Raw genomic sequence first — 16,466 nt, 5'->3', positions numbered from 1 at the left:
TCATGATGCAACTGACAGCAGTGGCCAGTCAGAGATAGCAGGCCTCATTAGGCTGTGTAGCATCCAAATCTGAGCTATGGCTTTACAAAGAATTTGCTTCCCAGCATGCAAAGCCCTTACCTCATGCATCCTCAAGGTAAGGCCCTGTGCAGCTTTTTTCTCTAAACATCTACACATCCATTAAAAAGGAGTGTGTCACTTGTTCTCATGCAGAACTCCTTCCAGTTCCAGTAGAGAGGTGAAGCCCTGTGAAGACCGTGGGCCTCAAAACAGGCAAAGCGTTGCCCTCATCCAATACAGAAATGTGGCCCTGCCCAGCAAGTAGGTCCAGACTGTTGCCAACTGTCATGATTTTGCGTATGTGAGAATGTCAACTTTCATTTAACATAATCGATGCCCTGCCCGCGTGCCTGTAAAGAAAAGCTTGGAAATGGGACCCTTAATCAACTCGAAAACCTCCAGGCAAATAAAAAACAGCCCAGAATTTACTGTTTTTACAATCTCAGGGTTTTGCGGCCAGTGCATTATTCAGGAGACTTGCCTCGTGATTTTTGGACACTAGGCATTGCCCGCCCTCGGCAAACACGCCGCGGTATTACCACCACGCAGCCGCCTTAGCGCTGTGGTTCGACGCTCTGAGACTACAAGTCCCAGAATGCAGTGCTCCCCTTTCCTCTCAGTGGCGAGAGCTCAGCCGGATTGCCCTTCTAGAGACTACACGTCCCACGATGCTTTGCGGCCAATGGCCTGTCCCCTCCCGCCCTGCATTGACCAATACCTTTAGGAAAATTGCACGCCCCTGTGCTTCTAGGCGGCCCGATTGGAGGTGGAGGGGCATCGGCGCATGCGCAGTGGTTGAGGTCCAGTTGCTTTCCCGTTGCTGTTGTTTGTGCGGGAAACGGATAAAGTTTCTTCATTTGAAGAAGAAGAAGAAAAAAAAAAAGAAAAGTCAGTCGGCGACGCTGCGCTGCCTTGGGCCGCTGCGCTGTGCGCGGAGTGGGCGAGGCGGCGGCGGCTCCTCTCAGAGGGGAGCCGCGCTGTGTGCTGTTCCCCCCTTCCCTCTCCTCACTGGGGCTGCCTCCGGACCTGCCCTGGACTCCAGTGAGTAGCAGCCGCCCGGGAGGGGCCGGGCTTCCCCAGCAGACGCTCCCCGAGCGCGGGAAGGGGTGTGGGGCCCCCGTGTCCGGGGTGGGGGTAGGGCCCGGCGGTGGGGCGGGCAGGAGGCAGTGGGAGATGAGGGTTATTTGCGGGGGCCTTTGCGGGTTTGGGGTTGGGGGGGCGCGGGGCAGAGGGGTGAGGTGTCTTTGAGGGGCTGGTGCCGGGGTGGGAAGCTGAGGGGTATTTGGGGGGGCATGGAGCATTTCGGGGTGTAGTGGATGGGTGGGGGCATTTGGGGGTGAGGTGCGGGGGGCAGAGTGGTATTTGGCGGTGTGGTGCGGGAGCAGGGGGTGAAAGGTATTTCTGGGTATGGTGCGTGGATGGGCAGAGCGGTCTGGGCTTGTAGTGTCTGGGTGGGGATGAAGTATAGGGAGTATTTGAGGATATGGTATGGGGGGCAGAGGGGTATTTCTAAGCACGGTAAGGAGGGGTTGAAAGAGGAGCAGAGTATGGGGGTGGGGCGGGGGCATTTTGGGATTAGTGAATGGGTGGGGGCATTTGGGGGTGAGGTGTGGAGGCAGCGGGTGAAAGGTATTTCTGGGTATGGTGCATGGATGGGGCTGACGGTTGGGATGTAGTGTCTGGGTGGGAGCATTTGGGGATGAGGTGTGGGGGGGGTATTTGAGGGTATGATATGAGGGGCAGAGGGGTATTTCTGAGTGTGGTGAGAAGGGGGTTGAAAGAGGAGCAGAGTGTGGGTGGTGTGGAGACATCCAGGGTATGGCACACCTGTGTGTGTCTGGAGGGAGTTTATTTTCACTGCTGGGCAAAAATACCTTATTTTACTATTAAGTCTTTTGAAGAAAGGCTTTGTTTTTTAGTAGCTTTATGGTATGAGACATATTTCAGGTTCACTCTTAACAATCACTGCCTTGGTGAGGGTTTTCAAAGTGACTTTATCCTGGGGAAAACTTATGCATTTATGGTATAATTAACCTGGTAAGCATTTGAGACTCTGTAACACCCCCAGAGGTAAGAGGCTGATCTCATTTTTCTTTGCAACTTCTGTCTTCTGAGTGTGACACACACTCTGATGTTATCTGCTTTGAAGCACATGTTGGCTGGTCTGTGTGTGAGAGAGAGGTATGCATGCTGGGATCAACTCATGTAGCTTTTCAAAAATTTGCATATATGTATTACATTGACATTGAAATCTCAAACTGCAGTTTAAAGATAAGATGAAAATTGTGATTGACTCATTGAATTTCCAGATTGGTGTAGCTTTGAAGGGGTTGGCTTTCACATGGACCTGTCTTGCATTAGGAAAAAAACTTTTCTTTAGTATGTATCTGGTAGACTGGCAAGAGAATCCTGTGGTCATGACAGGATTGTAGATATGATTTTGTAACTTGATTGGAATCTGGGCTGATTATTTAGCTAAGCAAAATATCTTTGAATGGATGATGCATTTACCTGCCTGTTTGACTGTAGGTAAATTTACATCTGGCTGTAAGACTATAACTAATCTAATTTAATTTTATTTACAATTTAAGTTAACAAGCATATAGATTTCAATTTTGTTGGAATTTTACAATATAGTTAAGTAGTCGGAATAAGAAAGCATATATGGTAGCCTAAATAAACATAGTACAAAACTTTCCTAAAGGGCATGTAGTACCTGTTGACATTTCTGGAAAGAAAATGCTGTCCTATTCAAACTGCTTTTTTTTTTCTTTCAAGGCTCCATCTACAAGAGAACTAAACCATGAAAGTCAAACTGTTTTAAAAACATTGTGCTTCATCTTCATTGTCCAGACACACCATTTTAGTGTAAGCCATTTAAACAAATGCTGTTCAGTTCCAAGTGTGGATGAGGTTTTAGTAGTTATTGTATTTATTCGAATTTGATAACGGTATTGTGAAGACGGTTCAGTTGCTTATTCAAAAGTAAAGTTAAGGTAAAAGCACTAATTTTGGCAACTTCCCTTCATTTAGATTTTGTCCACGAGTAACTTTATCTCAAGAGCATAGTCACTTCCAAAGATATTAGTAAGCCATTATACTTGTATTGAAGTCAACTGCACCATATCTGTTTTGTCATTGGATTATTGAGTTCATTATATGAACTTTGTAGTCCTTTTTAATGAAGAGATAAGTTTCTATTCTTTCCCTTGTTCTACGCACTGCTAAATATGTATTTTATGCTGGAAGACAGCGCTATATTTGAACAGTTTTGACAACACAAGTGAAAGCAATAGCTTTGGACAATTAAGTCACAGTGTGAATCTGTTGGATTTGTCTACTTTCTTTTTATAGACTTAAGCTACACTTTACCACAGTGCAGCACAAAACTGTCTAACTGAGATGAAGTTTTGCTCTGTAACTTCCAGTTGTTGTACGATTAAAGGTAAAACTGGTCTTAGTTTATTTTACTGATTGTCATAAAAACTAAATTATTATAACACACTTAACTGTGAGCTTGTCTGCAATGTCTGAGATTTGAAAGCTAATTTTCATTTTAATTAAGGTAGGACCCATGTCTATACCTATTTTGTCCATCAGTTGATTTCTCCCCCTGCCTCTCCTCTTCCCCCCCACCGTCGCCCCAACCAATGGGCTTTCAGTTAATTAGAAACTATATTCAACAGTCTGCAGAGATAGTATTAAGAGGCAAAAAGAAAAGGAGGACTTGTGGCACCTTAGAGACTAACAAATTTATTCGAGCATAAGCTTTCGTGAGCTAGAGCTCACAAGTACTTCTTTTCTTTTTACGGATACAGACTAACACAGCTGCTACTCTGAAACCTGTTGTTAAGAGTTAGATTAGGATTCTTCCTTTCAGTTATGCTGTGTGTTTTGAGCCTGTCATTAACTTCCAAAAAGTGAGTTAAAAGTAGTGGCAGGTACTTCACCTGTCCCTGTTAGTCCCTGCCAACTGTTATGGCTTTGAAACCAAAATCCCATTTTTGAAATGTTTATCTTTTTCTTATTGATGAGAGAGAGAGAGATTCACACAGAGGCATAACTGGCAGTACCTTATATACTGTCATTTACACTAAGTAAACAAGCAGAAAAGAAAAACTATATTGAATTGGAAAAGACTAAGAAAAATTTATCTTCAATATAACAATAGTAGGATAAATAAAGGTTGGACAGGTGTGGTTTTAAAAAACTTGATAGTGTTTGTGTTAGCAGCAACTAGCTGTGTCAATAATTGGATGGGAGATCTCTCAGGCTACTGTGGTAAGTCGATCTACGCTACGCAATTCCAGCTACATGAATAACGTAGCTGGAGTCAACGTACCTTAGGTCGAGTTACTGTGGGGTCTACACCATGGGGGGGTCGACGGGAGAGTTTCTCCTGTCGACTTACCTTACTCTTCTCATTGGGGGTAGAGTACAGGGGTTGACTCGAGAGCGATGTGCTGTTGATTTGGGGGGGTCTTCAATAGACCTGCTAAATCGACCGCCGGTGACTCGATCTCAGAGTGTCGATCTTGGCTGTAGTGTAGATGTAGCCTCAGAAACACTTATATGCTGCAGAAAATGATTCAATAGTTGTTGCTATTCCCTTTGAATCAGTACTGAACTAATTCCTCAGCATGGTGTTGGGGGGAACTATATTGTTGGAGGCTGCTTGGGCTAAAACTTAACAGTTTATGGTCCTTGTGTTGCTTTTGCTGCTGTTAATGATCTCTAAGACCCTTCATTATTAGTTTTTACCTTTTTTATTTTTTTTTAAATGAAAATTTCCCAGATTTTTGAAAAAGCCAGTCTTTGGGTTTTTCTATTTTTTGTTTTGTTTTTTAAACGTGAATTTTGACTTTTTTGGGACCCAGAAATTTTCCACAGGGAAAGCGGACAGGGCTGAAGGGCTGGCGGAGTAAGGAGGAGGCACTGTCCTGCAAAATGGCCAGTACTCAAAAGGTGCAGTCTTCTGCTCCGTACCTGACTTTGGCCCTTCAGCGCAGTCCCATTCGCTTCCCTGGTACAGTGGGAGCAAGATGGGCAGGGAGCTGGGTCTTGGCAGCTGAGGTGGCCTGACTGCTGCAGGGAGCAGAAGGCTTCCTCAGCTGTCTCATAATGAGTACCTCCTCGCATCTGCTGTCCTTTTTCTGTTTTTACCAATTTTCTACTGTTTTTAATTTTTTTGAATAAAAGCTGATAAACTTCCAGAATTAAACCAGAAATGAAGGGCTTTAAAGATCATTTAACATTATTGTGCAAGTGTAGAATTTTTACCCAAGGTAATACCTCTACTTACCTAAAGTCGCTCTGGTAGTTTTACTAGAAAAATGTATTATTTGTTTAAGCTGGTATGTTCCTCTGTGCTATTACAGTTTGGTTGCTAACTTCATCCACCTCTAGGTATCTCCAAGGAAATCTTTTATCAGTCTAAATTTGTGAAGAATCTTGGGATATTTTAGAATAGACAGTGATATGTAAATGAAAGACTTAGTGGCATGCAGGTATGTAGCAGTTGATTACAATATATATGGTGATACTGCATAGGATTAAATGTTTGAGATGGTGAAAAACTGCTACTTCCAATAGTAAAGGCTAATTGCGAAATTGTAGGTGGTGTTCTATTAATTTTGTAGTAAAAATAAACTACTGATGTCCTCATTAGGCCATGGGGAAAATTGAGCCACACGTATGAAAAAAGGGCTGTCTTTTTATTCCCTGGCTTAATTATTAATTGTAAAAGGGAAAAGCGGGGGTGGGGCAGGAGAGGATATTCAAGTGCATTCTGTGACTTTTCTTAGTAGCTCTGACTGGATTACAAAAGGAAAGGAGGTTTAATCTCCAGAATAATAAACAAAGGGTGACTATACCACAGGATAAATATATAATAAGCCAACAGAACAATTTTTGTAGATTTCTGGTCGTATAGGAAAAGTTTAGGGCACTGCCTATATGCATAAAAAGTCTCTGCTTTTAATAGAGAATAAAATGCTGGTTATAGTAGTGCCAAGCACGTCAAACATTCAAAATGTAGTGTGTTTCTGAAAACTCCATGACTGTCTCTAAATTGTTACTTCATATTTTTGGGGCCCAGTTTTGCAGAACTGATGGTGCACATAACAGCAAACAGTTTCTTCAGCAAGCCAGGAGCTTTGTGGAAGGAAAGTCAATAAATCTTACAGCAAGGAAACTTTTCAGCCTGGGGAAGTGTGCACTTTCTTTGATTCCAACAATCTGTCAAAATAATAGTTTGTCAGCGTTTGACTTTAACAGTAGCTTGTGATAAAAGACAGTGTCTTTTCTGTAAAACTGTTTGAATAATTAGCATAATATAAAAATACCTTTACAGTGCAGTTTGGAGCCCTACAAATCCTTGTTCTCATTTGTCTTATAGGTCTATGAGAACACACAGTATAATTAATTCACGATCCTTAATGCCAAAAAATATGGTAGCTCAGATATTTGCTGACTAGAATATAACTACTATTGTGCAAAATGAAGCAAATAGTTAAAATATCGTCACTAAGGTCCAAATTATGCTGGCAGTCTGAAAATAATTCATGCTTTGAGTTTTTTTTATAACTGAAGTATAATTAAACAGCTCTGGAAACGGATGGGTAGCGATCTTTTTCAAAAGTGAATGAGCTTAGATTAGACCTATAACAATTAAGTATCAGAATCCTAGCGTCTATAGTCAGACAAGCAGGGTTTTAAAATACTCATATTACAGTTAATTTTTAATCTTAATTTTTGCTTTGCTTTAATGTGTTTTCATTTTATTTCATATGTAAACTGGAGAGGTCAGAACTTTGCTATTCAAATTCAGTTTTTCAAGTGAAAATCGGATTTGTGTACAGACATTGAAATGAATACATACAAGAGGTATGAGCAAGGCTCTATTTCTAATAAATTTTCATACTCTTTAGGGGATCTCTGAAATTATGGCTTTGAAGAACTATTTAAAATAACTTGCATATAGGTTTAAGGAACTCTTGATGTATAATGAAACCGAATTATTTGTGTAAACGTTTACGTATGAATTGATATTCTATTTTGCCAAAAAGACTTTCCTGTTAGTGCTAGGTAGAGCACCAGGATTTTGTTACTATGAGGGAAGGAAACTTGGTTCATTATCTTAACACTGAAGAGTACTTTTCCCTTCAAAGGACTTGCAGAAGCATCTAGAATGTGTAGGTGTTTCTCTAATGTTGGAGGAATTGCATTAAGTTTTATGACTGAAAGAATTACATGAGCCATTTAGCTTTGACCTGAAGTTGTCTGGATAGGGAGGTGTAGGCCTTGTGCACATTTATGGCCTTCAACAATTTAAACAGTTTCCAGGTTGGAACCTAAGCCTGTCTTTGCCTAGAAAACATCTGAATAGTTTTAGGTATTACATGAAGCAGGTTGGTTCAGTGGTTTCGGAGTAAGCCTTGGACTTCGGAGACTGCCTCAGTTCCATGCTCTGCTGCAGACTTCCTGTGTGACTTTGGGCAAGATACTTAGTCTCTGTGCCTCAGTTCCCCATCTGTAAAAGGGGGATAGTAGTACCTCAAAGGGGTGTTGAGGATAAATACATTAAAGATTATAAGATCAGATAAGTACCTTAGATTGCAAGAAGCAGAGGAAGAGGGCAGGGGCCGGAGGAATCCATGAGGTCACAAAAACTGGGGCTTTGGGGACACACCATGCTAGGGAAATGGTACCACTAAGGCTGATAGGACAGCAAAGTGGGAAAGGGCAAACAAGGGGGCATGGACTGAAAATCTACAGTAGGAGGGAAGAAAATAAAGGCAAACTTGTTTAAAATATTTTGCTGGGTAGAACAGCAATTCTATTTTTAAAAAAATGATGTGCAGTTCCGTTGTGTGTATTTGTACTATCAAATATGCTCAGTTCATTAGAAAAGCATAATTTTTACTTCTGTTCAGTCCTGAAGACTTGGTCTTGTGGTTGCCTAGTTTTTGTATCTTGAATTTTGACCTCAGTGGTGCTATGCACATTCATTTTCTTTGAATTGTGCCTTGAGTTGACACCTGTGCAACCCTGAGTGACCTTAATGGGGTTGCACAAGTGCAAGTGATTAGAGCTTAGTAAACAAATCTGATGCATAGAAGGAATAGACTGTAGCTCTCTCTCTGTTTGCTCTGCAGTTTTATAGGCCTTTTCAAAAAAGAGGAAAACACTAAAAACTGTCATTACTAACATTCAGATCTCAATACATAAGCAGCAGTCTGAGTAAGGTGGTGGTGATGATAAATGTATCCTTTTTTGCATTTGGGCTGCACTTTACATTTAGGGTATTAAAGCTCAGATTTTAGCTAGCAACCTTTTTACTAGCTCTGTTGGATTGATAGCCAAAAAACTTTGAAATGAAATGTGATCTGTTGAATCCCCTGTATTTGAAAGACTGTAGGAAGGGAATCAGTGTTCTCCCCCAAGACAAAAATACATGTAAAGGCCAGTGTGTTTTAGAGGTGGGTGAAATAATTCTATACAGTACATAAAGTACTTTGGGATCTTTCTGGATGAAGTGAGCTATATAAATGTAAGATAATATTACTAATACTATAAACTAAATGTGTATAGTATACGCTTGCAGAGAATAGAGTTATCAAACTTTACAAACATGAGCTTCAATTGTTAAGACTCTGCCTCAGGTGTAAACTCTTGACTGAGCTGAAATATGCTATACATTCACATGTTAAATGTGGTTATTTTGAAGCACATGCTTTTTCTGGTGTGGTGTTTCGGACCAATGCAGTCTAAATTTCTATCTCCAAGAAAACATGATAGTAAAATACGTTAACTGTCTCAGACAAGTAACACAACGGAACCACTAACCCAGGAACTTATCCTTGCAACAAAGCCCGTTGCCAACTGTGTGTCCATATATCTATTCAGGGGACACCATCATAGGCCTAATCACCTCAGCCACACTATCAGAGGCTCGTTCACCTGCACATCTACCAATGTGGTATATGCCATCATGTGCCAGCAATGCCCCTCTGCCATGTACATTGGTCAAACTGGACAGTCTCTACGTAAAAGAATAAATGGACACAAATCAGATGCCAGGAATGATAACATTCAAAAACCAGTCGGAGAACACTTCAGTCTCTCTGGTCACTCGATTACAGACCTAAAGGTCGCAATATTACATCAAAAAGACTTCAAAAACAGACTCCAACGAGAGACTGCTGAATTGGAATTAATTTGCAAACTGGATACAATTAACCTAGGGTATGTCTACACTACGGAATAAGGTCGAATTTATAGAAGTCGGTTTTTTAGAAATCGGTTTTATAAATTCGAGTGTGTGTGTCCCCACAGTAAATGCTCTAAGTGCATTAAGTGCATTAACTCGGCGGAGCGCTTCCACAGTACCGAGGCAAGCGTCGACTTCCGGAGCGTTGCACTGTGGGTAGCTATCCCACAGTTCCCGCAGTCTCCGCTGCCCATTGGAATTCTGGGTTGAGATCCCAATGCCTGATGGGGCTAAAACATTGTCGCGGGTGGTTCTGGGTACATATCGTCAGCCTCCCGTTCCCTCCCTCCCCCCGTGAAAGCAAGGGCAGACAATCATTTCGCGCCTTTTTTCCTGAGTTACCTGTGCAGACGCCATACCATGGCAAGCATGGAGCCCGCTCAGGTAACCGTCACCCTATGTCTCCTGGGTGCTGGCAGACGCGGTACGGCATTGCTACACAGTAGCAGCAACCCCTTGCCTTGTGGCAGCAGACGGTACAGTACGACTGGTAGCCGTCATCGTCATGTCTGAGGTGCTCCTGGTCGCCTCTGTGAGGTCGATCAGGAGCGCCTGGGCAGACATGGGCACAGGGACTAAATTTGGAGTGACTTGACCAGGTCATTCTCTTTAGTCCTGCAGTCAGTCCTATTGAACCGTCTTATGGTGAGCGGGCAGGCGATACGGACTGCTAGCAGTCGTGCTGTACCATCTTCTGCCGAGCAGTCATGAGATGTGGATGGCATGCAGTCCGTCTGCTGCCAGCCAAAGATGTAAAAGATAGATGGAGTGGGTCAAAACAAGAAATAGACCAGATTTGTTTTGTACTCATTTGCTTCCCCCCCCTCCCCTGTCTAGGGGACTCATTCTTCTAGATCACACTGCAGTCAAGGTGCAGCGAGGTAAATCTAGCCATGTATCAATCAGAGGCCAGGCTAACCTTCTTGCTCCAATAAGGACAATAACTTAGGTGCACCATTTCTTATTGGAACCCTCTGTGAAGTCCTGCCTGAAATACTCCTTGATGTAAAGCCACCCCCTTTGTTGATTTTAGCTCCCTGAAGCCAACCCTGTAAGCGCCCCTCCCAGCGTCAGAGCAATGGCAAACAATCGGGCATCTGAGAGTGCTGTCCAGAGCAGTCACAATGGAGCGCTCTGATGGGGCTAAAACATTGTCGCGGGTGGTTCTGGGTACGTGTCGTCAGGCCCCCGTTCCCTCCCTCCCTCCGTGAAAGCAAGGGCAGACAATCATTTCGCGCCTTTTTTCCTGAGTTACCTGTGCAGACGCCATACCACAGCAAGCATGGAGCCCGCTCAGGTAACCGTCACCCTATGTCTCCTGGGTGCTGGCAGACGCGGTACGGCTTTGCTGCACAGTAGCAGCAACCCCTTGCCTTCTGGCAGCAGACGGTGCAATACGACTGGTAGTCGTCCTCATCGTGTCCGAGGTGCTCCTGGCCGCGTCGGCTGGGAGCGCCTGGGCAGACATGGGCGCAGGGACTAAATTTGGAGTGACTTGACCAGGTCATTCTCTTTAGTCCTGCAGTCAGTCCTATTGAACCATCTTATGGTGAGCAGGCAGGCGATACGGACTGCTAGCAGTCGTACTGTACCATCTTCTGCCAGGCAGGCAAGAGATGAGGATTGCTAGCAGTCGTATTGCACCATCTTCTGCCAGGCAGGCAAGAGATGGGGATGGCTAGCAGGCGTACTGTACCATCTTCTGCCAAGCAGCCATGAGATGTGGATGGCATGCAGTCCTTCTGCACCGTCTGCTGCCAGCCAAAGATGTAAAAGATAGATGGAGTGGGTCAAAACAAGAAATAGACCAGATTTGTTTTGTACTCATTTGCCTCCTCCCCTGTCTAGGGGACTCATTCCTCTAGGTCACACTGCAGTCACTCACAGAGAAGGTGCAGCGAGGTAAATCTAGCCATGTATCAATCAGAGGCCAGGCTAACCTCCTTGTTCCAATAACAACGATAACTTAGGTGCACCATTTCTTATTGGAACCCTCCGTGCAGTCCTGCCTGAAATACTCCTTGATGTACAGGCACCCCCTTTGTTGATTTTAGCTCCCTGAAGCCAACCCTGTAAGCCGTGTCGTCAGTCGCCCCTCCCTCCGTCAGAGCAACGGCAGACAATCGTTCCGCGCCTTTTTTCTGTGCGGACGCCATACCACGGCAAGCATGGAGCCCGCTCAGCTCACTTTGGCAATTAGGAGCACATTAACCACCACACGCATTATTCAGCAGTATATGCAGCACCAGAACCTGGCAACGCGATACCGGGCGAGGAGGCGACGTCAGCGCGGTCCCGTGAGTGATCAGGACATGGACACAGATTTCTCTGAAAGCATGGGCCCTGCCAATGCATGCATCATGGTGCTAATGGGGCAGGTTCATGCTGTGGAACGCCGATTCTGGGCTCGGGAAACAAGCACAGACTGGTGGGACCGCATAGTGTTGCAGGTCTGGGACGATTCCCAGTGGCTACGAAACTTTCGCATGCGTAAGGGCACTTTCATGGAACTTTGTGACTTGCTTTCCCCTGTCCTGAAGCGCATGAATACCAAGATGAGAGCAGCCCTCACAGTTGAGAAGCGAGTGGCGATAGCCCTGTGGAAGCTTGCAACGCCAGACAGCTACCGGTCAGTTGGGAATCAATTTGGAGTGGGCAAATCTACTGTGGGGGCTGCTGTGATGCAAGTAGCCCACGCAATCAAAGATCTGCTGATATCAAGGGTAGTGACCCTGGGAAATGTGCAGGTCATAGTGGATGGCTTTGCTGCAATGGGATTCCCTAACTGTGGTGGGGCTATAGATGGAACCCATATCCCTATCTTGGCACCGGAGCACCAAGCCGCCGAGTACATAAACCGCAAGGGGTACTTTTCAATAGTGCTGCAAGCTCTGGTGGATCACAAGGGACGTTTCACCAACATCAACGTGGGATGGCCGGGAAAGGTGCATGATGCTCGCATCTTCAGGAACTCTGGTCTGTTTCAAAAGCTGCAGGAAGGGACTTTATTCCCAGACCAGAAAATAACTGTTGGGGATGTTGAAATGCCTATATGTATCCTTGGGGACCCAGCCTACCCCTTAATGCCATGGCTCATGAAGCCGTACACAGGCAGCCTGGACAGTGGTCAGGAGCTGTTCAACTACAGGCTGAGCAAGTGCAGAATGGTGGTAGAATGTGCATTTGGACGTTTAAAGGCGCGCTGGCGCAGTTTATTGACTCGCTTAGACCTCAGCGAAACCAATATTCCCACTGTTATTACTGCTTGCTGTGTGCTCCACAATATCTGTGAGAGTAAGGGGGAGACGTTTATGGCGGGGTGGGAGGTTGAGGCAAATCGCCTGGCTGCTGGTTACGCGCAGCCAGACACCAGGGCGGTTAGAAGAGCACAGGAGGGCGCGGTACGCATCAGAGAAGCTTTGAAAAACAGTTTCATGACTGGCCAGGCTACGGTGTAAAAGTTCTGTTTGTTTCTCCTTGATGAACCCCCCCGCCCCTTGGTTCACTCTACTTCCCTGTAAGCTAACCACCCTCCCCTCCTCCCTTTAATCATTGCTTGCAGAGCCAATAAAGTCATTGCTGCTTCACAGTCATGCATTCGTTATTCATTCATCACACAAACAGGGGGATGACTACCAAGGTATCCCAGGAGGGGTGGTGGAGGAGGGAAGGAAAATGCCACACAGCACTTTAAGCACAGCACTTTAAAAGTTTACAACTTTAAAATTTATTGAATGACAGCCTTCTTTTTTTTGGGCAATCCTCTGTGGGGGAGTGGCTGGTTGGCCGGAGGCCTCCCCACCGTGTTCTTGGGCGTCTGGGTGTGGAGGCTATGGAACTTGGGGAGGAGGGCGGTTGGTTACAGAGGGGCTGCAGTGGCAGTCTGTGCTCCAGCTGCCTTTGCTGCAGCTCAACCATACACTGGAGCATACTGGTTTGGTCCTGCAGCAGCCTCAGCATTGAATCCTGCCTCCTCTCATCACGCTGCCGCCACCTTTGAGCTTCAGCCCTGTCTTCAGCCCGCCACTTACTCTCTTCAGCCCGCCACTTACTCTCTTCAGCCCGCCACTTACTCTCTTCAGCCCTCCACCTCTCCTCCCGGTCATTTTGTGCTTTCCTGCACTCTGACATTATTTGCCTCCACGCATTCGTCTGTGCTCTGTCAGTGTGGGAGGACAGCATGAGCTCGGAGAACATTTCATCGCGAGTGCGTTTTTTTTTCTTTCTAAGCTTCACTAGCCTCTGGGAAGGAGAAGATCCTGTGATCATTGAAACACATGCAGCTGGTGGAGAAAAAAAAAGGGACAGCGGTATTTAAAAAGACACATTTTATAAAACAGTGGCTACACTCTTTCAGGGTAAACCTTGAAAGTTAACATTACATACATAGCACATGTGCTTTCGTTACAAGGTCGCATTTTGCCTCCTCCCACCGCGTGAACGGATTTTGGTTGAATGCCAGCAAACATACACTGCAATGCTTTGTTCTACAGTGATTCCCCAGTACGTGTTGCTGGCCTGGAGTGGTAAAGTGTCCTACCATGAAGGACGAAATAAGGCTGCCCTCCCCAGAAACCTTTTGCAAAGGCAGAACCGCAAATGCCAGGGCAAAGTAATCCTTTCACATGCTTGCTTTTAAACCATGTATAGCATTTTAAAAGGTACACTCACCAGAGGTCCCTTCTCCGCCTGCTGAGTCCAGGAGGCAGCCTTGGGTGGGTTCGGGGGGTACTGGCTCCAGGTCTAGGGTGAGAAACAGTTCCTGGCTGTCGGGAAAACCGGTTTCTCCGCTTGCTTGCTGTGAGCTATCTACAACCTCCTCCTCATCATCTTCTTCGTCCCCAAAACCTACTTCTGTATTGCCTCCATCTCCATTGAAGGAGTCAAACAACACGGCTGGGGTAGTGGTGGCTGAACCCCCTAAAATGGCATGCAGCTCATCATAGAAGCGGCATGTTTGGGGCTCTGACCCAGAGCGGCCGTTCGCCTCTCTGGTTTTCTGGTAGGCTTGCCTCAGCTCCTTCAGTTTCACGCGGCACTGCTTCGGGTCCCTGTTATGGCCTCTGTCCTTCATGCCCTGGGAGATTTTCAGAAAGGTTTTGGCATTTCGAAAACTGGAACGGAGTTCTGATAGCACGGATTCCTCTCCCCAAACAGCGATCAGATCCCGTACCTCCCGTTCAGTCCATGCTGGAGCTCTTTTGCGATTCTGGGACTCCATCATGGTCACCTCTGCTGATGAGCTCTGCATGGTCACCTGCAGCTTGCCACGCTGGCCAAACAGGAAATGAGATTCAAAAGTTCGCGGTTCTTTTCCTGTCTACCTGGCCAGTGCATCTGAGTTGAGAGCGCTGTCCAGAGCGGTCAGAATGGAGCACTCTGGGATAGCTCCCGGAGGCCAATACCATCGAATTGTGTCCACAGTACCCCAAATTCGAGCCGGCAAGGTCGATTTAAGCGCTAATCCACTTGTCAGGGGTGGAGTAAGGAAATCGATTTTAAGAGCCCTTTAAGTCGAAATAAAGGGCTTCATTGTGTGGACGGGTGCAGGTTTAAATCGATTTAACGCTGCTAAATTCGATCTAAAGTCCTAGTGTAGACCAGGGCTTAGGCTTGAATAGAGACTGGGAGTGGATGGGTCATTACACAAAGTAAAACAATTTCCCCATGTTTATTCCCCCCCCCCCCCCCCACTGTTCCTCAGACATTCCTGTTAACTGCTGGAAATGGCCCACCTTGATTATCACTACAAAAGGTCGTCCCCCCCCCCCCCCCCCCCGCATGCGCTGGTAATAGCTCATCTTAAGTGATCACTCTCCTTACAGGTTTCAGAGTAGCAGCCCTGTTAGTCTGTATTCGCAAAAAGAAAAGGAGTACTTGTGGCACTTTAGAGACTAACCAATTTATTTGAGCATAAGCTTTAGTGTGTATAACAACACCCATTTTTTCATCTCTGTGTGTATATAAATCTCCTCACTGTATTTTCCACTGAATGAATCCGATGAAGTGAGCTATAGCTCACAAAAGCTTGTGCTCAAATAAATTGGTTAGTCTCTAAGATGCCACTAGTACTCCTTTTCTTTTTGTACTAACACAGTTACTAGTCATCAAGTCTGTTTTAAAAAATGAGCAGTCTTAAAATATTACACTTTAAAGAATACTGTCAAGTATATTTAATTCTTGTAGGAGGATATATAATAAACTGAACTTTATTACAACAGTTGATTTGGCAGACTGTTTTTCTTACCCAGCATAAGTCAGCCGTATTCCTTTGTGCACTGCTTTATGTACTAGCATCAAGAATTTCAAAAGAACTGTTTCATGGATGTTTGAACTATTGCTTCAGCAGTGCTCTCATTTCTTGGTACGTGAATTCTCATTTTGGCAGGGTCTAAAAAAAGTTACCTTAACTGCTCTTTAAGACTTTTCAAGCTAATTCAGCTTATACACAGTTAAGTCAGTTATGCAGTCAATATTATTTTCATACTGTGTAACGAACTCTGTACTTATGTCAATGCTTTCGGACTATAGGCGTTAATTATTTTTTGGGGATTTTTCTGTTTTCCACTATATGTCAAATGTTTCTCTTATTATGGGTGGCTCAGAGAAGGAAACTGACTTGTGAATTTAAGGGAGGTGAAAGAACAGGAGTGAAGTAATGGTATGAAAATTTGGTCGTGGTTGAAGGGAGCTTGGATTCCTCATCTCCAGCATGTGCCAAAAAATGGATTGGTATGAGCCAATGTAACTATGGAGTGATCCAAATAGCATGAGGTAGGCCAGGCCTGATTATTACTTCTATGAACTTTATCACTATAGTACCTGAGGTGATAGTAGCATGACTTCAAAAGCTAGTCAGAGCTAGGATGAGACCTATAATCTGTTGGAATAGATGGAGGTTCTGGTTCATGCTCTAATGCTAGGAAGCCCACTGTATTAGAACTCCCCTTTGGTTACAAGTATATATAAGTAGGGCCTTCTTAAATTCTTTATTTTTTTTAAATAATTTTGTTTTTGAGTATTTCTTTTGTTTTATCCATTATTATTTACATAAATAAAATACCTCAGTCTGTATACAAATAAAAACGGAATAAATTCCAGTTTATCAATACCGTATTATTTTTTTCTTTAGAAT

The 16,466-nt window shown here is 44.6% G+C and overlaps 1 protein-coding gene across 5 annotated transcripts in view; it reads left to right on the top strand.

Annotated features, from left to right (window-relative positions):
• Positions 1–836: 836 nt before the first annotated feature.
• Positions 837–16,466, top strand: part of PLEKHA1 (pleckstrin homology domain containing A1) — a 90,111-nt gene continuing 74,481 nt past the window's right edge. For 4 of the 5 annotated variants that reach the window (XM_048858946.2, XM_048858951.2, XM_048858950.2 and 1 more), the window contains exon 1: positions 837–1,101. The gene's annotated coding sequence lies outside the window, so the exon portion shown is untranslated. Of the gene's footprint in view, positions 1,102–2,838; positions 2,929–16,466 lie in introns of all 5 variants that reach the window. The other variant, XM_048858948.2, reaches the window with a different exon arrangement.

The sequence above is a fragment of the Caretta caretta genome, chromosome 7 (genome assembly GCF_965140235.1).
Source record: "Caretta caretta isolate rCarCar2 chromosome 7, rCarCar1.hap1, whole genome shotgun sequence".
Lineage (NCBI taxonomy): Eukaryota > Metazoa > Chordata > Testudines > Cheloniidae > Caretta > Caretta caretta.
Note: the sequence above shows the minus strand (reverse complement) of the source record. Positions and strands in the feature narration are given on the sequence as shown.